General features: G+C 40.9%; 1 protein-coding gene across 3 annotated transcripts in view; it reads right to left on the bottom strand.

Annotated features, from left to right (window-relative positions):
• Positions 1 to 24977, bottom strand: part of LOC127508640 (interferon-induced very large GTPase 1-like) — a 97705-nt gene that overhangs the window by 11942 nt on the left and 60786 nt on the right. For 2 of the 3 annotated variants that reach the window (XM_051886768.1, XM_051886769.1), the window contains one exon: positions 12378 to 12465. The exons of the other annotated variant lie outside the window; for it this stretch is intronic. The gene's annotated coding sequence lies outside the window, so the exon portion shown is untranslated. The remainder of the gene's footprint in view (positions 1 to 12377; positions 12466 to 24977) is intronic. 3 annotated transcript variants of the gene reach the window in all.

The following is a 24977-nucleotide window of genomic DNA, read 5'->3' as shown; positions in this document are numbered from 1 at the left end:
AAATATTTGGGAGGGGGACCAATGCGGCGGCCATTTGCGGAGACATCCTCACGCAAAAATCGGCTCCCGGGACAGGTGGAGGAGCAAAACAAGGTAAAGAGAAGACAGGAAGGGGAAGAAATGACGTTGGCGCTTGTGCCGCTAGCGGAGGCATCCTCACGCTAGGGTGAGCGCTTGGCACTGGAAAATACTTATAGGGAAAAGGGTAAGAGGATGGGTTTGAGAAGTTGTGTAGCTTGCATTGCAGGTGGTTGAAGTGTGCGATGCGTTGATAAGAGGAGCTGTTGGGAAGAGTTGAGCAGGGAGTGTTTGGAGCCCGTCCGCGACGGGCTCTGGGGCACGGCCCATGCTCGCTGAAGGCCTGCGACAGCGTGACGCAGGGGGAGGACCCGGTCCTGTGTGGGAGGAAGGTGGAGAGGCTGCTGGACGCGAGGTAGGGGCCCAGCGGACCTTGCTCGCTCGAGCAAATGAAGTGGAAGCTGTAGGAGAAGGATGAGTAGATTGTAGAGAGACATAAAGATTGTATAGTTCGGATTTATTTAATCTTCGTGAGAAGTTTACATCCAAATTCATCAGGGCTTATCTCAGCATTTTAACAGTCCATTTCCCTATGGCAGGGATGTTTGGATGGACCGGAGTGGAGGAAGACGCAGAGGAAGATGGTGGTTGTCTCACCGGCGGGGGCGAGGGGAGTCCTCGTCGTGTTGGCGTGCGTGGAGTAGATCTTGTGAGCCGCCGTCCCCTATTTGAGGACGGGGGCTCAATGATGTTGACGTTTGGAGAAGGATCATTCCTTTAAACAGTGGGTTGAGTTGGAGAGTCAGCGGTGACGAATGAATCATCATCCGAAGGGAAGAGCGCCAACTCGGACATGACAGCAATTGGGCGGGGCCAAATGCTGTGAAACTTGTCACGGGATAGAGGTGAGAGACGGCTTATATACCGGCTTCCTCTTGCACTGATAGGTTGATTTACCTGAATGTGCGCCTCCCGAATTTAGTTAAATAAAACTTCATTTATTTTTACGCCAGCTAGAGGGCGCATGACTTTAAAACGTAAATATAGGTTGTAATAAGGTGCTTGAAAAACGACCTATAGGGTCGTTTTTTTTTTTGGAGGACAGTCTCGTTTTGTGGGTGGTGCATACCTGTTGGCAGAAAATGACAGTTCTGCAGTACCAGTCTAGCCATGGAATAAAAGAATAAAAAAGGTCATATTGAGTTTATATCTCACACTGCTGACTTTTTTTTTCTTCTTGCAATTCAACGTTTAAATCTCACAATTCTGAGGGGGAAAAAAACAGTTCCTTAGAACTGTATGGTATAAACTTGCAGTTGCGAGTTCTAATGTCCTAATTGGGAGACATAAACTCACAATTGCAAGAAAAGTCATAATTGTGAGATAAAAATGTTATAGGTTTATGTTATATGCTGTAACTGTAGAGCTAATACATTATGCTCCCTATGAACTGCATATGTGAATAATATATAGATCTATTGTTTACATTAAATTCATGCTTTAATTATTAGACTAATCATTGCAGGTTTCATCAGTCCAGTCTGTTAATTTAATGGCTAACCAAAAACATCTGCATTAGCTTCAAAGGGCATATTTGGTGACGGTATATTCTAAAACAATGAAGACCATCTTTTTTGCATTCTGACGAAAAATGAAAAGTTGCGATTTTCTAGGTCGATATGGCTAGGAACTATACTCTCATTCTGGTGTAATAATCAAGGAACTTTGCTGCCATACCATGGGTGCAGCAGGCACAATGATATTAATGTTTGTCTAGCCATATCGGCCTAGAAAATCACAACTTTTCATTTTCCATCGGTCTTAGTACACGATGTAACTACAGAAGAGTCAAGTTTTAAATAGGAAAACATATCGAAACTCTTTGGTCATTTTTGAGCGAGATGCTAACGGTCTAATCAGATTCAATTAACTATGCTAAGCTATGCTAAAAGTGGTACCGCCAGACCCGGAGATCGGCTGAATGGATTCGAAAATGGTAAAACTAAACTAAACTAAACTGTTGAACTCTAGGGGAGTTGGAAAAAGAGCCTATTTTCAAGTGTTCCTTTAATGATGGAACGGACCTACAATCTGCAGAAGGAAAGAAAGTGGGTGATGAGAAGAGACAACTGGATGAGCGACACAGTCCAGAATGAGATTATTTCCCAGTTTGTGCATGCTATTCAAAGAAAAATTATATCTTGTGCCTCAGACTGTGATTTCTTCGGACTGATAGCGGATTGTACAACAGATATCAGCACTTCAGAGCAGTTTTCTTGTGGTCTTCAGTACGTTGGAGTCACATTGTGATTTTTTAGGATTTTATAACTGCCTTGACACTACTGCGGAGACACTGCTCAGGTGCGTGAAAGACCTGTTTATGAGACTTAACATTCCTATCTGTCATCTTCAGGGGTACTGTTTTGATGGTGGTAGTAACATGTCAGGCCGCCTGTCTGGTGTTTAGGCACAGCTGAGAGAAGTAAGCCCACACTCACTATATGTGCACCGTAGCAATCATTCTCTGGATCTTGTACGTGAAGTAAGTCTTATAGCAGAAGGCTTAAACTTTGTCCAGGGTGTTGCTGTTCTTATTAAAGAATCAGCAAAACGCAAACAGCTCTTTGAATCATTGTTTGGCTATAAAGATGTCATTGTCAACCTTTTGGGCTTATGTCCAATGAGATGGTGTGTGCGAGCTAAAGCAATTCAGCACTGTTGTTCATCGTACCCGGTGATACTGACTACACTCGAAACTTTGAAGGAGGACAAAGGAGTAAGAAGAGATGCAAGAGCCAAAATACATGGACTTCACAAGCAAGCACTAAAAGGCAAAACTCTCTTCAGTCTTCTTTGCTGTCAAGCACTATTTGGGCCATGTGAAGAGATTAATGTTTTAAATGTAAAATGTAGATTTAAAAATTTTAATGTAGAAATATTAAATTATTGAAATAAATGAAATAGTAGGCTACTTTTTAATTATGAAACTAAAACCCCCACTAGGTGGCGGCAAGTCTCCGTCTTAAAGGGGACCTATTATGCAAAATTCACTTTTGCATGGTGTTTGGACATAAATGTGTGTTGGCAGTATGTGTACACAACCACCCTATAATTATAAAAATCCAACCACTCCTTTTTTTTAAATCCCCATAAATCATAAGCAGTGTCTCAGAACAAGCTGTTTCCAGATCCCTGGCAGTGACGTCACAAAAGCCACAGGCCCCGCCCACGAATGTTGACAGACACTGACGTTTTAACATTGAACCATCCTGAGCGAGTTCACAGCGAGTTGTACACAGTCCGCCATTACTGCACTGACGAGAACGTCTCCCAAGCGTTTTAGGTGTTCTGTAGCTGGATGGATTAATCCACAGAGCTCTCTCTGTTTTTATTTCTGAAATCTGAGCTGCTAAAAACAAGGTGGATTAACTTGGTTTTCCAGGAAATTTCTCCCTCAGTTCTGCCAAAATTCGTTTATGTCTGCGCGAATCATTTCACACTGGACTGCTTAGTGAACGAATATCAATATAAAGGGACAATACAAAACAGAGACTGTGTTAAAAATATGCATATACAAGTAAAAACTGTTTGTGATCCAGCTTACAGTCTCCAGAGTGATACTGGAATGAAGTAATGAAGTAATGAAGGTGAGGGCACTTTATAAGAGTTCATCGGAGTTGATTTACGGATATACAGTTTACCAGTTTATTAAGCACCACCCGAAAAGGCAAAAGGTCTTTATATATTTGTTTACTGTTAGTTGTAACGAGTGTTTCTGTGTACTTCGCTGTGTATGTTGATGATAATTCAAGGGGAAGAGAGAGAGTTTATGGATATTATTTTAATGCACACTTATTAAGCTCTTAGAGAGATTTTCTAGAGTGAAAACGGACGCTTCATCTTTTGTGTGAAGTACAATAAATGTCATAAAACTCATCTGTATAGTTTTGGCCATCATTCGGATGGTATAACAGGCTTGTAGTAATATAGTGGACAAAAACAAGAAAAAGTTATAACCGTAATTTAACTAAACTATACCTGTTCTATCTCCATGCAGCATATATTCACAGTTTCTGACATTATAGTGCGTCCTGACTGACTCCTGACACCGGAGAATCAGCTCCTGAAGCTCCACCCTCTTAGGCTGAGCGCAGCAGCTCATTTGAACTGAAATGGCGTGTTTTTGCTCAACCACTAAAAGTGGCAAATTTAACATTCTATAAAAAATTATCTGTGGGGTATTTTGAGCTAAAACTTCACATACACACTCTGGGGACATCAGAGACTTATTTTACATCTTGTAAAATGGGGCATAACAGGTCCCCTTTAATGATTGAGTTGAATCCTTTATTCAACCGATTCATTCAAAAATGATAATTCATTTAACTGAACAAGTGGCTGTATTTATGAATGGGTGCGTAATTAAAAAGTGTTAAAGGTGTGTTAAAGCGAAACATGCAAGCTTTAAACTAGTGGTAATGGACTAACGAAAGTCTAATTATGAACAGTTTTTACTGTACTAATATATATTTTTATGAGCCCTTGAATTTCCCATATGGGCCAACAGAGCCAGCTGTTGTGCAAACATCCCATTTCATGGTACTGTTTCTTAGCCATCTGATTCATTCAAATACGCTGATTCTTTGAGGAACAAAACAGCGTTGCTCGATGTAAAACAGATTTATTCTCCTGTTCTATTTTCTTTCACAGAGCAAAAACTGAATGTTTTGTCTATGAAATAATAGGCTTATGTTGTAAATATAAAAAACAGGAGCTAATTAAATGGGTATTTTTACTAATCTTGATAACATTTCTGCCCACTAGTGTGATGGCATTGAGACAGTAGAGTGCTCAAAACTCTTCAGATCGCACAAATTAATGGATATTATCATTCTCTGTAAAGAAATTAGACGTGAACATACGAAAATTGATCTAGATCTTTCTAAATGTGCATTTTTGGGCTAAAAGCCTTAAAGCTGTTTAAAGTAGCCACGTGATCACAATTCGATTCACCACGTGTGTTCTATGTGAAATAATAATAAATATCAGTTTACGCCATTTGATTGTGGCCCTGAAGTTCACAGTCGGAGGCTTATTAGCCCTGGCTGGACTGTTTATAGCCCTCGCTCTCACTGGCCCATTTTAGAGGTTAGATATTTTAGGGAGTTTGAGTGTTCACCTATAAGTCTGTCCTCATTCATTTGTATGTTTATCTGTAAGTTAGTGTTGTTTGTTTGGGCTGTTTAATATTGGGATGTTTAAAACCTCACCGCGGCACCGCCCCGCAACATTAAGCCCCGTTAAGTCGCCATTTTGTGTCAGCATGTTTCTACAGTAGCCCTCAATGGACAAACTGAATTACAGAGCACGTTTGGTCACTATGTTGTTGTTCTTTGCTTTCGTTAACAGCTTGCATCGTCACTACGTTGAATACACATGAAAAAGAAGTAGTAGTAGTAGCCAGACCCTCCAGGATTTCGCTGGACTTATTTTCTGATTTCTGCGGCCTAAATGACTGATTTTACGGCGGCTTTTCTCAAAATTTGCAGCAATATTTGCAGCATTTCAATATTCGTCTAAAATTTTTATTACTTTTCTGAGCTCAAGAACCACTGGGCTCTGTAATTTTTAAAAGGAGAACACCAATAATAACTTAAAATATAATTTCAACATTTTATTTCATATGTAACACCAAATAAAACAAACAAACAAAATTATAAAATGTTATATTGCAGTGTTTCCCCACAGGATTTTGTGAAACTATGGGGGCATGGTTGTCAGGTACTCTAGGGGGTCTGGGGGCATATGATCCCCCTTTAGAAAGTTTTGTATATTTTATCAATCAGTTTTGTATGATGCAACAGGCTTTGAGGAACATTTATTTGTTCATCTCTAAATCATCATTGTATGCCTATTGCATTGCATTCTGTTTTGCCCCCCAGGCCCCCAAAATAAAAATAAAATTATAGAGCTTTCATCATAAAACTAAGCATATTTTCTTACCAAGACATATTATTAGGAGATATAGAGTGACAAATTATATTTATATGCATTTTATGTAAGTATTCTGCTGTACTGTTAAGTGTAAAAGATGTAAAGATCTCATTGATTTACATTTTTGGTCATATAAATAACAACTGCAGCAAACTGCAATTTTTGTTCAGTTTTGGCCTCTGAATAAAATTAAGCTGTTTTTCTCCTCCATACTCTCACCATATCAAACTATGGATTTCGTCAGATCATTAAACCCTGCATTAAATCCTTTGGATCATTAAACTACAAGCGATTAATTAAAAAAAAAAGAAAGAAAAAAATGCATTTATTAAAGAGGAGCTCCTTTGTTCTTCAATGCAGTTCATGCAAAAATTGGATAGTGTGGATGTAATTTCATCAAATTACCTCCAGTAGTGGGATAGGTTGTAACAACGGAACTGCTTGTATTTAACATTAACCATTTTAAACCGGGTGTGTCGCCACCGACATCCAACCAAGCTGTTATTGTAACTCTTCAACAGTTTGCACTATCAAAATAATTCAAATTGCTCCTGACAATAGACAATATATGCAATATACAGCTTATTACGGTAATTTCATGCTTTCCATCAGCAAATGCTGTTCCTTTCTTTCACACTATACAGCCAAAACTAATTGGATAACACTGGAGAAGCGTGCCGATTCCAAAAGGAAAGGAACACTGAGACCACATCCTGCTGGTAGGGAGGTAACATGTTCGAAGCATAAGCACACATAGTAGTGGGTGCTCTAGCTGAAGTGATCATGTCTACCACTGCTGGTGGTAGGCCACTTAATTCCTCCGCATCCTGTTACCACACGTGAAGGTTCCAGAGGTCTAGACACAGGTGCCATATGGTGCCCTGTCCCTGAGAAAGCAGGTCCTTCCTCAGGGGAATCCGCCAGGGAGGGGCTGTTGTGAGAAGCATCACGTCTGAAAACCAGGTCAGGGTGGGCCAGTAAGGCGCAACTGTCAAGACCTGCTTCTCATCCTCCTTGACCTTGCAGAGTGTCTGTGTGAGCAAGGCTCACTGAGGGAAACGCATACTTGTGTAAGCTGTGCTCCAGTGCAGCCATGCAAAGTGTCCTCTCAGTCAGGGAATAAAACAAACTGGCAGTGGGACGTCTCCGGAGAGGTGAACAGGTCCACCTTAGCGTCTCTGAAGCATCTCCAGTTCAGCTGGTCCACCTGGGGTTGGAGTCTCCACTCTTCCGGGAGCATGAGCTGTTGTGAGATCATGTGTGCAACTCGAAGCATGATATGAGACTTCATATGCCACTGTAGTCAAAGTCCTGTCAAGGAGCTCAAGGCTGCATTCCCATTGCATATAGGACCCCAGCCAGTGTTGGAGGCATCTTTTGTGACAACAACATACCTGGACACTTGTTCTAGGAGAACTTCGGCCCACAGAAAGGCAAGGTCTGATCACAGGCTGAAAGCTCGGTGACAGACCAGTATGATTACCACCTGGTGTGTGCCTTGGTGCCATGCCATCTCAGGACTCGACCTTGTAGCCAGTGCTAGAGCGGTCTCATATGAAGCAGTCCGAGCAGCATGATCACAGCTGTGGATGCCACATGCCCCAGGAACCTGTGAAATAATTTCAGTGGAACCACTGTCCTGCCCCTGAACGAATTCAAACAGTTCAGCACTGACTGGGTGCACTCACTTATGAGATGTGCCGTCATGTTGACCGAGTCCAAATCCATACTGAGAAAAGAGATACTCTGCATGGGGAAGAATTTGCTCTTTTCCCAGTTGACCTTCCCAGTTAGCCTAAGCATCAGGTCCCTGTGTCTGCATAACTGAACTAGCGATTGGGCCAGAATGAGCCACTTGTCAAGGCAAGGCAATTTTATTTATATAGCACATTTCATGCACAATGGTAATTCAAAGTGCTTTACATAAAAAGGAAACAAATACATAAGAATAATAAATAACAATAAAAACAGAAAATACCACTATCTCGATGGACTAACATTGTCCAGAGCTCCATCCAGGGATAACTCTACTCAACTTTGTTGTCCGTCAGAGCGGATCTAAACGGATCTTCCTCGCACAGAGGGATAACTGTAAAAATATTTAAAAAATTTTTTTTAGGTAGCTGTGCATTTAACCCAATACCCTTACAGACAAATCTTCCTGGACTAACTCCGTCCAGAGCTCCATCTAGGGATAACAAATGCTTACTTCCTAATTCTCACAGCTCTTACAATGAGACAGCAAGATTTAAAATGCATTAAAACAGTCAGAAATAAAAAGAGGATGCATAAAAGATTGATATAAAATGCATTAAAAATGATGTAAAAACAAGAAAAAGAATTAAAAGAATAAAAGGATGATACATATAAAATTGCAAAAGTGCAATCAGTTCTGACATATCACAGTTCTCAATGAGTAAATGCATAGCTAAACAGATGTGTTTTGAGTCTGGATTTGAATGTGACTACTGTTGGAGCACATCTGATCTCCTCTGGAAGCTGGTTCCAGCTGCGGCTGGCATAACCGCTAAAAGCAGACTCTCTTTGCTTTGAGTGAACACTTTGTATTTCTAAGTATCTTGATCCTGATGATCTGAGTGATCTGTTAGGTTTATATTCTATGAGCATATCTGCAATGTATTGAGGTCCTAGGCCATTTAGTGATTTATAAACAAGTAACAATACTTTAAAATCAATTCTAAATGCAACTGGAAGCCAGTGCAAGGACCTGAGGACTGGTGTGATGTGTTCATATTTTCTGGTTCTGCTCAGAATCCTGGCAGCAGCGTTCTGTATGAGCTGCAGCTGTCTTATGGTCTTTTTGGGAAGACCAGTGAGGAGTCCATTACAATAATCCACCCTGCTGGTGATGAAAGCATGAACAAGCATGAACTCCAGAATCCCCACTTCTGAACTAAATGTGCTATATAAATAAACTTGCCTTGCCTTACGACAGCTTCTGGACTGCTGAGAACTGCTGGGCACAGTCCTTGACAGTGTCACCAAAGAGGCCATCTTAAAAGATGGGAGCATGGAGAAAGCGCACTCTGTCGACATCTCGCAGCTCTGAAAGGTTTAGCTAGAAATGGCACTTCTGGACCACCAAGGTGGACATCGTCTGGACGAGGCCAACTTTCATTGCCTGGAGAACGAGGTCAGATGCCGTGTGCAGTTCCTTCATCAACTCCAGCTCAGAACTACTCGTGCATTATGAGTGCTTTGGCCTGGACTTACAGGGTGGCCATCGCATGCAGGGCCGAGGCAACCTGTCCAGCGTCACTGTAAGCTTTACCAGCCAGAGCCGCTGTCTCACAGATGCTGGACAGGAGATGTGGATGACCCCTCCAGGTGGCAACAGTTTGAGGGCATAAATGCACCGCAATTGAACACTCTACCTGGGGAATCCCCACAAACCTGACCACCCCACCGTCTAGGGTAGTGAGAGAGGAAAATCTTTTGAATCAGATTTTGGCACTAATTTCCCTTCATACTGCTAAAGTTCTTCATGCACCTCCGATTAAGAAAGGCACGAGGACAGTGCAAGGCAATTTTCATGTCGCACTCTAAGTCTAGAAACCAAACATTCAGCCAGCTGCAATCTCTCAGAACTAGTCTGATGGGTGCAGCGGCCCGGGCAAGCTTGACTGTCAACTCTGAATCTTATTCAGCATGAGCAAAACACCACAGAAACGGGAAGTTCAGCATCATCTTCCTCTCCAGAGGACAATAGCCCTCTCTCCGATGCAGTTATTGATATCTGATCCTTATCCAGAGCGCCGAATGACGTGTTGGGTTGCCGTGACAACCTGCGATGTCATCCAGCAGTTTGATGACACATGATATGCTCAAGGAGCGGGAGGTCGGTGGGGGTTTACCCGGTGGAAGAGCTCCCACTGTAATCCTTAGTCTCCCAAAGTGTTAAGCAGACTCATGGCTGTGCATTTACACACAAGCAGCAGCTAAGCAACAGCAGTGGGGACTCAAGCCTTTACGAAAAATGTAAGTCATGACCAGAGTGCCGACATGGTCATGTTCTCATGATCAGAACATGAAGCATCCACTAATGGCATCTCAGCATGCTTATGCCTAGGCGTGTGAGACAGCGATTGTGGCCATCAGATGAAGACAAGAAACGACCGCATCCAGAAATGCAAGAACATCGAATGTGACTGACTAATAGGGAATGTTCCTTGCAGGTTATTTTTATTTTAGATACAGAGATTATTCTAATGCTGAAATGTGTCATTTTTCATAAACAAACTATTTTGCAGAATTACATGTCTGAAAATTGTTTAATGCATCTTTCAAATAGATCAATCAAAACGTATTATAATTTTCAGATAAATCCAATTTTATAGCTAAAATTATTTAGGTATTAATATTAAGGTTAAGCTTAGTCTGAAAAGGATACAATTGAGTATGTGGGTTTGTTGTATCTTTCTTTTCTTTCCTCTGATCTGCACACACTTCTCCAGAACACATTTTCCTTTGCCTTCCACAGAAAGGGAAGGCAAATTCTCTCGCATCATTAAAAAAAAAAAAAAAAAAACAATGTTAATTTTTTTCACTGACTGACATTCATTCATCGATCTCTTTATTTAATAATTACTCATAATTAATATATACGAAAGTACACACTGTAGTGTGATTTCAGACAGATTTGACACATCCAATTGAAGTGAACATGAGATAAGCCGAGAAGTTTTTGTTTACTGACCAAAAGAGAGAAACCTGTCCCGCTAATTCAGCAGTAAGAAATTAATGTAATGTAATGTTATGCCAGTCACATAATCGTTATACATTTTTGTCTGTGAATAAAATTCATATTTTCAAAACCCTGTGTTGAAGTCATTGGCCTCATTCATTGAACTTTAGTAAATATAGCACAAAGTACATAAGTAAAAAAAAAAAAAAAAACCCTCCAGATTCACAAACGCTTCATAAACATCAGATTTGATAATTAAATGCGTGTATGGTAATGAATTCCAATCATTCGTAAATAGGGCATGCATGCACAATTAGCATATTCCCCATCTATGAATTACTACGCTAATTACTTGTCCAGGAATGCAGTGGAATCTTCTGGACTCCCTTCTCAGGTTTGGCTCCAGTATATTACATAAATGCAAAAGAGACTAAAAGGCCATATGCCTAACAAAAATATTCAATTAAAGGTGCCCTAGAACGTTTTTTTACAAGATGTAATATAAGTCTAAGGTGTCCCCTGAATGTGTCTCTGAAGTTTCAGCTCAAAATACCCCATAGATTTTTTTTTATTAATTTTTTTAACTGCCTATTTTGGGGCATCATTAACTATGCACCGATTCAGGCTGCGCGGCCCCTTTAAATCGCGCGCTCCCTGCCCCACGAGCTCTCGACTATAATACAGTGCATTTACAAAGTTCACACAGCTAATTTAACCCTGAAATGGATCTTTACAAGATGTTCGTCATGCATACTGCATGCATGCGTCGGATAATGTGAGTATAGTATTTATTTGGATGTTTACATTTGATTCTGAATGAGTTTGATAGTGCTCCGTGGCTAAAGCTAACATTACACACTGTTGGAGAGATTTATAAAGAATGAAGTTGTGTTTATGAATTATACAGACTGCAAGTGTTTAAAAATGAAAATAGTGACGGCTCTCTTGTCTCCGTGAATACAGTAAGAAACGATGGTAACTTTAACCACATTTAACAGTACATTAGCAACATGCTAACGAAACATTTAGAAAGACAATTCACAAATATCACTACAAATATCATGTTATCATGGATCATGTCAGTTATTATTGCTCCATCTGCCATTTTTCGCTGTTGTCCTTGCTTGCTTACCTAGTCTGATGATTCTGCTGTGCACAGATCCAGACGTTAATACTGGCTGCCCTTGTCTAATGCCTTGAACATGGGCTGGCATATGCAAATATTGGGGTCGTACATATTAATGATCCCGACTGTTACGTAACAGTCGGTGTTATGTTGAGATTCGCCTGTTTTCCGGAGGTCTTTTAAACAAATAAGATTTACATAAGAAGGAGGAAGCAATGGAGTTTGAAACTCAATGTATGTCTTTTCCATGTACTGAACTCTTGTTATTCAACTATGCCAAGGTAAATTCAATTTTTGATTCTAGGGCACCTTTAACATGTGTCCACCAAAGCGTTTTAGCCAGCTGAAAAAATGCCAAGTGCTCTTCTAAAAACGGCCAGCTGGGGGCACTTAAGAGTGCTTTGAAGGCACAGTGTTTTACCAGCTGAGACATTTTGGTTGCTATGATTCGCAATATCCATGGCAGACATGTTACTAGTGTTTAATTTTGAAGAATATTACTGAAAATAAAAATGTAGTAACCAACAATATTACCTTTTCCTTTGTGGTTCAGTCGTTGTACAAGGAGGATCGTTGGTCAGTGTGGTATTTGTCCCGCCCCTTCTCCACTGTGATTGGACAGCTGGGTAAAAAGTGACATTGACAAGAGCTGCAATTACCCAAAGTTGAAAAGTTTGAAATTATCAGCTTCAAATGTTTACACATGGTAAGGAGCGGCTGTAAATTTCTTTTGTACCAACTAACATTTAAAAAATACAAACTTTTCATGAATCCAAAAATCATTCAGTATAAATGATTTAGACAAAAAAAAAAAAAAAAAAAAGCTTGTGTTTCATGAATGAGGTTTGCTTAAGAAACGTAAAATCTTGTTAATTGTGGTACAGTGATAAAAGTTACAAAACCTTACGTATTATTATGTATCTGATTACTTGTTTAATCATCTATTATGGTTTATGTGCTCCGATTATATCAATTGATTAAACAATAGTTCAAAACAAGGCATGGTTTGTAGTACTGATTATTGACATCCATTCATCCGTCTTCCATGCTGCTTATACTATATAGAATGCTGAGAACGTACTGGAAATGTTTAGTGAACACACTGGGTAGGTTAGGAGAAACCTAAAGATATGCCAACCAACAGGGAATGTTAGGATGTCTGTTCTGGGGATGTTTTAGGAACCAGAAATTAACGTTCTGATGCCAATGTATGATGGATGGCATCAAGCAGGGGCCTACACAAAAGAAGACTACACACCTGACATCCATCATAGGGAATAAAATACAAGACTGGGATAAACAGATGGAGCGATGCCAGGGAAAACATTGTCTCCAAGGAAGCCCTGGATGCCATTGAGCGCTTGCCTGTGGATGAGATGGATAGGGGAACCCAACCTAAAGGAATTAAATGCAGCACTGGATGCCCTTGCCCCTGATAAGGCACTCGGCAAGGAAGTGCTGTAAGGAAACAGTGCTTAGTAAGCTGCATGAAATCCTTTCCCTCTTTTGGAGAGAAGGCGCAGGATGTAAGGGATGCAAACATTGTCACACTCTATAAGAACAAGGGTGACAGAAGAGATTGTAATAACTTGTGGCATGAACTATTGAATCTGTTTGCTCAAGTTGACCTGAAGCGCCTTCAGGTTCTTGCTGAGATAATTTATCTGAAGTCACAGTGTGGGTCCAGAGTCAACAGATCCATTATCTTTTCACTCCGACAGTTACAGGAAAAGTGCAGGGAGCAGCGGCATTCCCTTTATGCGGCTTTAATTGATTTTACCAAGGCCTTCAATCTTGTTAGCAGAGATGAGATCTCTTCAAGATCTTAGCCAAGAAAGGATGTCCACCAGCACTCCTCGACATCACCAAGTCCTTCCACGATGACATGAAGGGAACTGTTGTCTTTTACTCCACTTCGACATACGAATTGTATCAAATAAATACCTAGGGTTGTGTTTGTTATCTTCTAGGAGGATTGAAAAATAATCAAATCCAGCAGTTTTTAAGAGATGGTCCTTACTGCAGAACATGAGATCCAGAAGGCGAGGTTGGATCCAGATCCAAATCCTCCCACTTTACATATCGCTATATCTACCCATCTCCATGCCCTGAATCTGGATCCAACTCCTCCTACTTTACGTATTCCTAAACCTACCCATCTCCGAACCCTGTATCTCGTTTTCTGCAGTGAGGAGTTACTGGTTTTTAAGGCCTTTCTGTACACAATCATGTTCTGTCTCCACGAAATGCGAAAAACCTCTAGATTTGTTTTCTTCCAGCTGCGCTCCATTTTTATGGCTGCTCTCTTAAGGGCCCGAGTGAGCTCGTTGTACCACGGTGTTGGATTATTTTCTTCAATCTTTTTTAAGTGCAAAGGAGCAACTGTGTCTAAAGTCCTGGAAAAGAGAGAGTCAATAGTTTCTGTTGCAACATCGAGTTCTTCTGATCACCCTGTGTACTAAATGAAGTGGCTCTCTGCTGTGCAGAAAGACCAGGTCTGGGAATAGCAGATATATGTATATATATCTCAGTCTTGATCTAAATGATCATCTTCCTGGAGTGGGTGTATGACCTCAGCGTGCTTATGGCTCAAAGAAATGGTGTGGCTGTCAGATGGTGCCAGGAAACGACCCCATCCAGAGACACACAGGTGGAATCACATCTTTAAAAAGATGCAATGTCACACGTTTACTTTTATTAGGGAAATTGCTCTTTAAATGTTGAAGCGCCCAGGGGAACAGCCGCTGCACTTCACCGTGCACACACTCAGTAACCTCGACCTCCACTGGAACGTGTCAACACACCAACACAGGAACAGCTTCCCTCTTAAATATGCATTGCCTCTGTCGCATCACCTGGCAGGACAAGACCACCAACTGATTCATCAGCTGTTGCATCTAAACCATCTAAATCAACAACATGTATGTGAAACCCTATACCAACTTAGCTACTGAAAGAGATGCTTCCAGAGGTCATAGATCCTCTTCTTAATATCATTACTTCATCTTTGTCATTAAGCTGGCTATTATTAAACCTCTTGTTAAAAAAATGCAACTTAGATCATACAGAATAAATCAATTACAGGCCAATCTCGAATCTACCTTTTTTGTCAAAGTTACTAGAAAAGGCAGTATCCTCACAACTATGTTCCTTTTTTAGAAAGAAATGGTATCTGTGAGGATTCCCAGTCAGGATTTATACCGTACCATAGTACTGAGACTGCTCTCATTAGAGTTACAAATGATTTCCTCTTATCATTGGATAGTGACTGTATTTCTCTATTAGTGTTACTGGATCTTAGTGTTGCATTTGACATTATCGACCACAACATTCTTTTGAATAGATTTGAAAATTATGTTGGCATTAGTGGAATTGCATTGTCATGGTTCAAATCATACTTATCTGATGGTTATCAGTTTGTAGTAGTAAAGGAAGAGATGTCATATCGATCACAAGTTCAGTATGGAGTACCGTAAGGCTCAGTACTAGGACCGTTGCTTTTCACTCTGTACATGCTTCCCTTGTACATATCTCCCTTGGGAGATATCATAAGGAAGCATGACGTTAGTTTTTACTGTTACGCTGATGATACTCAGCTCTATATTTCTTCGCACCCTGACAAATCTTACCAATACACAAAATTAACAGAATGCATAGCTGATATAAAAAAATTGGATGACTAGCAATTTCCTACTACTTAATTCCGAAAAAAACAGAGATTCTAATTATTGGACCAAAAACCTCTGCACGTAATAACCTAGAATACTGTCTTACACTTGATCGCTGCTCTGTTAAGTCTTCGTCATCAGTTAGGAACCTCGGTATGCTCTTTGATACCAATCCTTCATTTGAAAGCCATGTTTCTAGCATCTGTAAAACCACATTCTTCCATCTAAAAAATACATCTAAATTATGACATATGCTCTCAATGACAAATGCGGAACAGTTAGTTCATGCTTTCATGACCTCAAGGGTAGATTATTGTAATGCTCTACTCGATGGTTGCCCTGTATGCTTAATAAGGACATTGACCCAGCTGGTCCAAAATGCAGCAGCTAGAGTTCTTACTAAAACCAGAAAGTATGACCACATTAGCCCAGTTCTGTCAACACTGCATTGGCTCCCTATTAAACATTGTATAAATTTTAAAATCTTGCTAATTACTTACAAAGCACTAAATGGTTTAGCTCCCCAGTACTTGAGCAAGCTCTTAACACCTTAAGGTCTATTGCGATCTCAAAATTCTGGCCAATTGATAATACCTAAAATATCAAAATTTACTGCTGACGGTAGATCCTTTTCCTTTTAGCACCTAAACATTGGAACATTCTTTCTAGCATTGTTCGGAAAGCAGACACACTCAGTTTAAATCTAGACTAAAAACACATCTCTTTAACCTGGCAAACACAAAACACATTATCTTATACACATTCAAACACACATAGCCTACCTATAGACTAAACACGTAAATGAATGCATTAAAAGTCTTCTGTTTTCAGTTAAAAAGGTGTCATGTAAGCGGCCCCCAAGTTAATAATTAATGATTTTTACAACGGAATTGATTCAGTCAAACCCAGGTGAAAAATAAGTGCACTAAAATACACTTTATTTCAGTACACTTAGTACACTTCCATAATGTACTTTGTAAGACTTGATTTTCCTGCTAAGACAAAAACTGAGATCAAGCACCCTGCAATAAAGCAATAAAACTCATCTGGAGAGAAGATCTCAAAGAAATAGCGTAGGACAACGCCTTGCCCTCACACATCTACAGGATGCAATAGCCCTCCCCCCAACACAGCCCTCCTCCTTCCTTTCCCCCTGACACAAGCCACTGAAAGTTCTCCGAGAAGTATAATGTATCTGGTGTATCTATTGTTTTTTCCTTGCATGTTTGGTATCATTTTAAATGTCTCGGTGTGATTGGTAAAACGGTCTCAATTTCACAGCAGTCACTGGTATTATGAAAAAGATTGAAAACTAAGGATAATTCTGTTCTCCTTTTGGGTGTTGAAAAACCCACTCCTCTCCCCCAAAACAGGTGTTGGTGTAATAAATATTTACAACCCTTTTGTTCTGGTCTGTATATAAGGTAAAGTGCAAAGCAGTCATGGGGGGGATTTTCTGTAGCCAGAGACCCCCACACAGTGATGGACAAGTGTCTTCAAACACTAATCCACCACTGAGTGCATGTGCATTTCAATTGATGTTATGCATTTATTATTTCTGAATTGGCTTCTAATTGTCCAACTATGAAATTGACATGATACATTTTTACTTGACAAATAAAATGTTATATTTGATTTACTCTGGATTCTTCTGAAATCATTATGACCAGTAGATTATTGGAGTCCATATTTCCGCAAATCTGCGTCAGGATAGATTCAAACTAAAGGCCTATGAAAGGAGCATGTTAGAACATCATGGGACTTTTTGATTTGTATCTATCAACTGGCTTAGCAAGTTGCAGTATCGTAACTAAGAAAACTGTGTTTTTGTATGAACAAGCATGTGGCGGTTCGACTCAAATGCATTAGTAAACTCTGCACCCTCTGACTAAGATCAGAACTGGCGAGTTTGTGATCGTGAAAGGCACTCACCGGCCAAAGTGACTTTTCTAAGTGATATGGGTCCGTAATGAACGAATAATTGAAAATATGAGATACCCAGAATAATCAAAAATCGAAATTAATACATAACAAATGATTAATTTCCAATTGGGAACAAAACCTAAGAGTAATAATCATTTAAAACTGGAGTCAGATTAAACGAGTGAAATTAAGTGAACTTCACAGATGCTCTGAAAAGACATACACGCGTTAACCTTCGCCCAGGCCGTCGGATTCCGTTTTTTGGCCGATGCGGGGTTCCTTACAACTTAAAGTGCTCTATTTTCATGCACTAAGTTTGTACTTGATATACTAAAAAATCTTCTTTAGTACTTCTTCAGATAATCTTAAAGTCCCCCTGTAGTAAATTATTTTTTCCCTTAAAACGCATCTTTGATCACCAAAATGACATATTCTAAAAAAAAAAAATTCAAGTGAAAAAAATTTCTTCATGCCTTAAAATAGCTTGAATGTAACTCTACACCCTTGCCTCATTTAATATACACGGATCAATGAATATGCAAATTAGCCCCGCCTCCACTCACTCACAGCAGCTCGGAGAGTCTACTGTTGCTGTAGTGACAACTGACAAGCAATTTGTTTGTGTTGGATATTTAAGAAAAAAGCTTGCTTCATTTCGTATATTCAGTTTAAAAGCTCTGCAACTGAACTGAATATTTTCTGACGTGTAATTTGTGTTTTAAATTATGAATTGGTAAAACGCCTTTGCAAAACATTTGGACTGCTCTCTCACTGAATCACCTGAAGTGATTTCTCAGTAAAACAGACAGTATCGAGAGAACAAGCAGACGTTTTTCTCTGTGAACATGTGCTAAATTGATGTTTGACAATTTCGTTGCTTTTAGGAGTTTTCAGATTAAAAAAAATGAAAATCCTGCAGGCGCCGCCTTCTCTATACATGAAATAAATGCACATCCTTAAATGAGTGCGGATTTCCAGGATATTTACTTGAACTTATCAGGTAGGCTAATATCTATGGTTTGATCCATTCTAGAGGTGGCCAAAATCAGAATTTATAATGGACTGAAATTCACTGAATAGCTCTCTCAAAACTTGGCGTGCAATTCCACACTGACTGAATATGCACATGAATCACGATCACACACGCACGCTCAGAGCAAGATTGTTTTGGCTATGTTTTATAGTATTAAAATATTTCGAAGGACAAAAACATTAACTTTATTGACTTTAGCCAACTTCAAGTCAGCTGTCACTTAACTTAGTGCGAGCCCATATGCGCTCATACACTTGGCACAGCCCTTGCGACGGTTCTGTCATTAATTAATATGAATTAATATAATTAGCCTTTTGCTTGACTACGTTATCAAACAGCTAATAATGTGTTGCTAATGTTACACACACCGTTCCTGTTCTTCATCTCAGAGTCAGACAGCTGCCTTCTAACAATCAGTATCCTTACAAATGCTTTGAACAACTCAGAACGTCAGTGGAGAAAGGCATATAGTTCATCATAACATCGTAATAGACTCGCTATATTGATAAATCTACACAATTTTTCATATCAACAGAAAATTTATCGGGATAACCTGGCTTCTCTCGAGACTTTCCTGCTTCAGAGCAGTCATAGTTAATGATATGCTAAAGCCTGCCAGCACGTTTGTTGTGATTGGTTACAATGTAGTCTGTGACGTCACAAACACCCACAATTTCAAACCGCAGGTTTTTGGTTTACTGCAGTTTCAAACATAAAATACTCAGCAATGGTGCTGACTTATGAATTTGCACATGGTTTGTCTTAAAGCATATTAAAATCACTACATAGACATATAAACATTAAAAACCTAATTTTCACCACAGGGGGTTTTTAAGAACATCTAAGTGAGCTTAACTGTGTTTGAGGCACAATGAATATGATCTACAATGTGCTTTTAACAAACTATCTCTGTATTTAAAAAAAAAAAAAAATTTAGTTGCCACATGTAGTACACTTGAAACCATCTTACACTTTTAAATATACTTATCAAACACTGAAAATACACTTATGAATTATTTTTAAAAAATAAGAATATATGATAAATATATACAAAATGTATTTATAATGTATTGCCCACATACTTTTATACATTAAATAATTAATTCCAAATGTATTGTGACTATGTTAATATTCCCTTTATATGATATACGTAACTGCATGTTAATTGTGTCTTTAAACAGTACTGCAACGTGAAATAAGGAGGATTCAATTGCAAACGCAGCAAATATCAGTTTATTAAGAAAAATAGCAGCAGGAAAGATAGCAAGGGTATTTCTTGGTAGCGCAGAGACGGCAATGGGCAAACCAGTCCTCTGACAAGAGTCCAACAGGTAGCCCAAAACTGCCTCAACAGGGAATATCCAGAAAAGGAACGAGAAACAAGAGACTCAAACAAAGCCAGGACTAATGGCAAGTTACACTACAGGATTTTAAGCCTGATTTGAGCCTGATTTGCAAGTTAACGAGCTCGCTGACAGGTCGGGCTGTGATCGGGGGCAAATTAGCGAGTGATTGGCGCTCACTGATCTTTATGTGTGAACTACTCAACGACGCATCAAAGAGGCTCGTTGACGCGTCGCCGACACCTTGCTGACGCATGCTATATATCTGGAGCTGTCAGCAAACTCGACCAGAGCCGTTAAATATTTTCAAAGGCTCGACTCGAATTCTTGGGGTGTCACGTGTTGCGACGAACAGCCAGTGAAATATACACTGATGTCTATGGAAGCAGCAATAACAATCCATTCAAATATTTGCCTATGTTTATTCATATCAGATACACATTGTGTAAGTAACTATAAAGCTCACTCACTCTATTGTTCTCCCAGTTCACCGGTCACATACATTTCAGGACAAATGGATGAATTCACTCTATGTATATTAAGATCAAGGTCATTATATAGGTTTTTAAATGACAAAACACTCACTTGCACATATTTGATAATCGGAATATCAGATAGATAATGACACGGTGAGAAAATCGATACATCTGTCAATAATAGTGTGGCTGGCCATGGTGTGTAACGTGACAAGCATGACGCGTCGTCTTGGAAACAATAAAGGGAAACGTTCTAAAATAACTCTGGGAGGTCAGCCAGAATATTTTAAACTTGTCACATGTCAGGCTAGAACTCAGGTCTCTGGCATGGTAGTTAGAGAGATCTGCCACTAGGCCACAGAGGTAGTAATGTTGGACCCAAATGAAACACTCAAGGCAGTACTCCAGGCAATGTAGATTTAAAAAAAAAAAATTAATAACTACTGATGGGACGGTTGATACCGGGGCTCCGATGCTCCGACACAGTTTTCAAAGCACTATTGTATCACACACTGTACTGATGCTTGTATCGAAATTACAATACCACGTGATTGATGATGTTTGAAGCTTCAAACATCGAGACAGCTGGTTTGAAAAAATTGGCGCTTCACCTGATGCATAAAGGAAAATGCATTTAATCTTGTTTTATTGCTGGGGTCTCAAAGACCCTGAACAGAACATAAGGGTTAAACAGCTCACACAAAATACTTTTTTAACTACTCACGTCAGTTATGATCACATCATTGTATATTTTATATTATTGATCAATATGTGAATCTGTTGACCAGGTTACACATGATGTGAGTGGCGGTCTCATTGTCACAAATTAATTTAGATGAGATTACATCAGATTAGATAGAACTGATTCAAGACAAGAGTGATACCGTATGTCACGGACTTCCGAAGCTTTGGTCACATGCTTTTTCAAACCGTTATCTGCTCCGCGATGATTTAGATATGGTGCAGAAAACAAGTCTGACCACCAGATGCGCACTGTGTTAAAAGCTTCGAGTAATGAACCGTTTTTCGGCACAATTTGATGAAAGCTTCAAACACTTCAGAAAGCCTTGGTTTCCCATCACTATTAATAACATAAGAGATAATGGAAAAACCACACGGGAAAATAAAAACTCCAGGAGGAGAGAAAACAAAACTAGAGAACATTAACAATCAAATAACTAAGAACATCTTACTTGAGTTAGCTTGGAAGGACTTGGAAAAACAATGCAGGAAGCACACAGCCAAGACTAAGGGTGTACTCACACTAGGCACGGTTGCCTTGAACCGAGCCCGAGCGCGATTGTCCCCCCTCCCCACTCCCCCGGTGGCCTGCACTCACACTGCACTTAACGTTCCAGGTCGAAGCACGCTTACATTATATACGATGCAACTTTTTGAATGGAAGAAAACAGGAAGAAATGCACAGATACTGCCTAATATATTTATCATTTATGCCACGCAGTGATTTTCTCTTGCACGTATCAGAGGATTATTACAGCAGCTGACGTTAATGGTGGAATTTAAAGCTTTACTCGCAAACTACAATTTCTGTTCATCAATAAGGTGAGAATCAGACCCATTATAAACTCAAATACACTCAAATTAATTACATGAATTGATAAGTGTACTATCAGAGAAGTAATAAAGATGTTTGCCGTCGTAATGATGACAGTAGCGCACACAAAAGTAGTAGCTGTTCCGTGCTCAGGCACGGTTTGCGCTCACACTGCATGCGAACCGCGCTCGAGCCCAACCCAACCGTGCTCTGGCCCACCTCTTCCAAGCAGGCCAGGGCCGGCTAAACGAACCGCGCCAGGGCATGGAATGGAGCACTCACACTTGTCAAACGAATCGGGCTTTGAGGGTCAAACGCGCTCGGGCACGGATCAGAGCGCCTAGTGTGAGTACATCCTAAAAAATCCAAGTGAGGAACAAAGGGAAAAATACAACTAAAATACCCTAGGAGAAACAAGGCACAGGTGACCTGGATAATGCTAACAAGGTCACACGAGGAAGAACTAAGGCAGAGGGGAACACAGGGGACCTCTAGAGGCATGGAGACAAACTACAGGAGGTAGGGTGCTGACAAAACCTACGTGTGAAAGGGTTATTTTAATTTTAATTCAATTTAATTCAAAATTAATCTAATTTTTCCCAACGTCCATTTTCAAAGTCGTTGGGTGACAGTTGTCGTCAGCTCATGTAGTGTGTAACCTCCTGTTGCAGATCATTTATGTAGTGTTTTGTAGTGTGAACACCACAACGACTTCAAGACATAGCCATAGCAAGTCATGTAGTCTGATTTAATCTGTACACATTTAATCTGCATTGTTTATTTTTCATGAAAATCCATTAAAATAGAACTTGACAATGTATATAAAAATCTACTAAATTGTTAAGTAAAATGTTCATAGCACACTTTTACGTAATGCACTTATAAAACACTTATGTGTATTTTGTTTACTTTATCTGACTACACTTAAAATCAATTTAAGTGTTAGTGCTAATTACTGCATTTATATTAAGTGTACTTAAGTACCACAGTTGGGAAAATATACTTATATAACTCTTATTACTAGTATATTAGCAATATATTTTGCTTGTTGCTGAGCACATCCCCCTGCGGCCTCCACATCAGCTCTGTCGCGGCCACAGCAGCAGCCTTCACCCAGGCAGCAATGTTGAGCTTCCCGCAGGAAAGCGACACCGCCCATCTCAGTGCCAGAGATGGAGGGAGCTGATCTTCGTGAGATGGTGAGCTCCTTTCCCTGGTGGGGGGCCAGGTGGAGAATCTTTTGTTTTTCAAAAATATTTCTGTTCTGCACCTGGTGTCACAGCCTGCGGTACCCAAATTCTCAGCAAAAGAGCTGTTTCCTCAGTCTCTGGGTTACAAGAGGTGTGGGTTGACAGTGAGCGACACAATGCCTTGCCTTTTTCATACCCCTCTTTTTTTGCCAAAAGGCAGGAGTTTGAGGATGCAACGCCTTCTCACGTGTCTCCAGCTTCTCCCTCATGGAAACCGTGGAGCCAGGTAAGTGTGCCAACACCCTCATGGCCCCCACACAAGGACGCTGTGCCTTTCAATGCAGACCCCTGTGCTCCACAGCGCTGCCCTTCTGCGGACAAGTCTGTTGTCCCTCTGGTCCCCACTGGATGGTGTCTGGAAGCCTGGCTAGCGCTTACCAGTCCATTTTTGCTGGGTCATTTAAACAATCAGACTTGGCTATGCGATTTAGTTTACCCAGCATCCCCCCAGGTTCAGCAGCATCAGGATTACCTCAAAGGCAGACAAGATTGTTTCTGTCCTGTGTGCCGAGATCGCAGTCCCTCCAGCTGACATGATGTCAAGGTTTGCACTGGCACACAGCCAGCCCTGGGGCCTATGAAAGTATGCATTTCCCACCGTTAGTCTGCTCACACAGACACTGTGCAAGGTCAGGGAGGATGAGGAACAGGTCTTGATGGTTGTGGCTTACTGGCCCACCCAGACCCAGTTCCTAGAACTTATGATCCTCATGACAGCCCCTCCCTGGCAGATTCCCCAAAGGAAGGGCCTGCTTTCTCAGGGAATGGGCAACATATGGTACCTGCATCCTGGATGAGACACAGAGGATTTAAGTGGCCTTTTTAATGGGAACGGAGATGTTACGTCGATACTGACATAATGGGGTCTCGCTTGGGAGCACAATCACCTCCAAGGGTACAAAACGAGCCAATGGGAATTGGTCAGTGAGATTTACATGCTGGACCACACCTCCGGCATACGGGTATAAATAGGACCGGCCTACTCACTTCCATTCATATTTTGCTGAGGAGCCAAGCCAGGGCACCCGGCCATTCAGCAGTGACTCAGGGCTATGGCAAGGGGACGTAACGTCTCTGTTCCCTTCTTCAGGGCCGTAGCGTGCCCAATGAAAATGCTACCACAGAGTCGTAACCTTCCAGCATCCAGAGTAAGCCCGAAGAAGTCATCCATACCAGTGGGATGGAGCGGACCGGGCGATACTCAGGGGATGGTCGAAGCTGCTGCTCCTTACCCCCGGCGAAAAAAAGTGCTTCGGGACTCGATTCCCACATTTTTCAGTCATGACCAAAACACCGGGAAAGCGTTCCCCGAGGAGGGGAAAGCTACGGAGACCACACCCTGCCCAAAGGGAGGTAACGTGTGGAAGACCCATATGGACTGACCCGAGGGGCAGTAACGCATATAGAAGATCTCTGACGTAGGTCGAGAACTCTAGCACTCAGAGACAGGGCAGAGCAGAACCGCCCAGGGAAAGACACACGTTTACCATCAGGGAAACCGTACCGTGGACAGACAAATATGGGATTACCCGAGAGGAATCACATCATATGGGCATCCAGCCCAGTACAAGGGCTGACACACGAGTACAAGGGCATGCACACGTGTACTGGACCTGGCGCCGGACGCCTCCGCCGCATCTGGCTGCCGCAGGATGCAGGAGGAACTCCACAGGGTTCACCATGTGGGGAACTGAACTGAGGAGCAGAAAAAGTGCTCGCATTCCCTCATCCGAGGGAAACTGCACATGCAATCTACGTGTAGACAGCACACGGGTGGACACCGGGTCCACTCGGAGATTATAAAATCTCGTGAATGTGTTCGGTGTCGCCCAGCCTGCAACTCTGCAGATGTCTGCCACAGAGGCGCCGTGCGCCAACGCCCAGGA

This window comes from Ctenopharyngodon idella, chromosome 3 (genome assembly GCF_019924925.1).
Source record: "Ctenopharyngodon idella isolate HZGC_01 chromosome 3, HZGC01, whole genome shotgun sequence".
Classification (NCBI taxonomy): domain Eukaryota; kingdom Metazoa; phylum Chordata; class Actinopteri; order Cypriniformes; family Xenocyprididae; genus Ctenopharyngodon; species Ctenopharyngodon idella.
The sequence above is the reverse complement of the archived record's forward strand: the minus strand, read 5'-3'. Positions and strand labels throughout refer to the sequence as shown.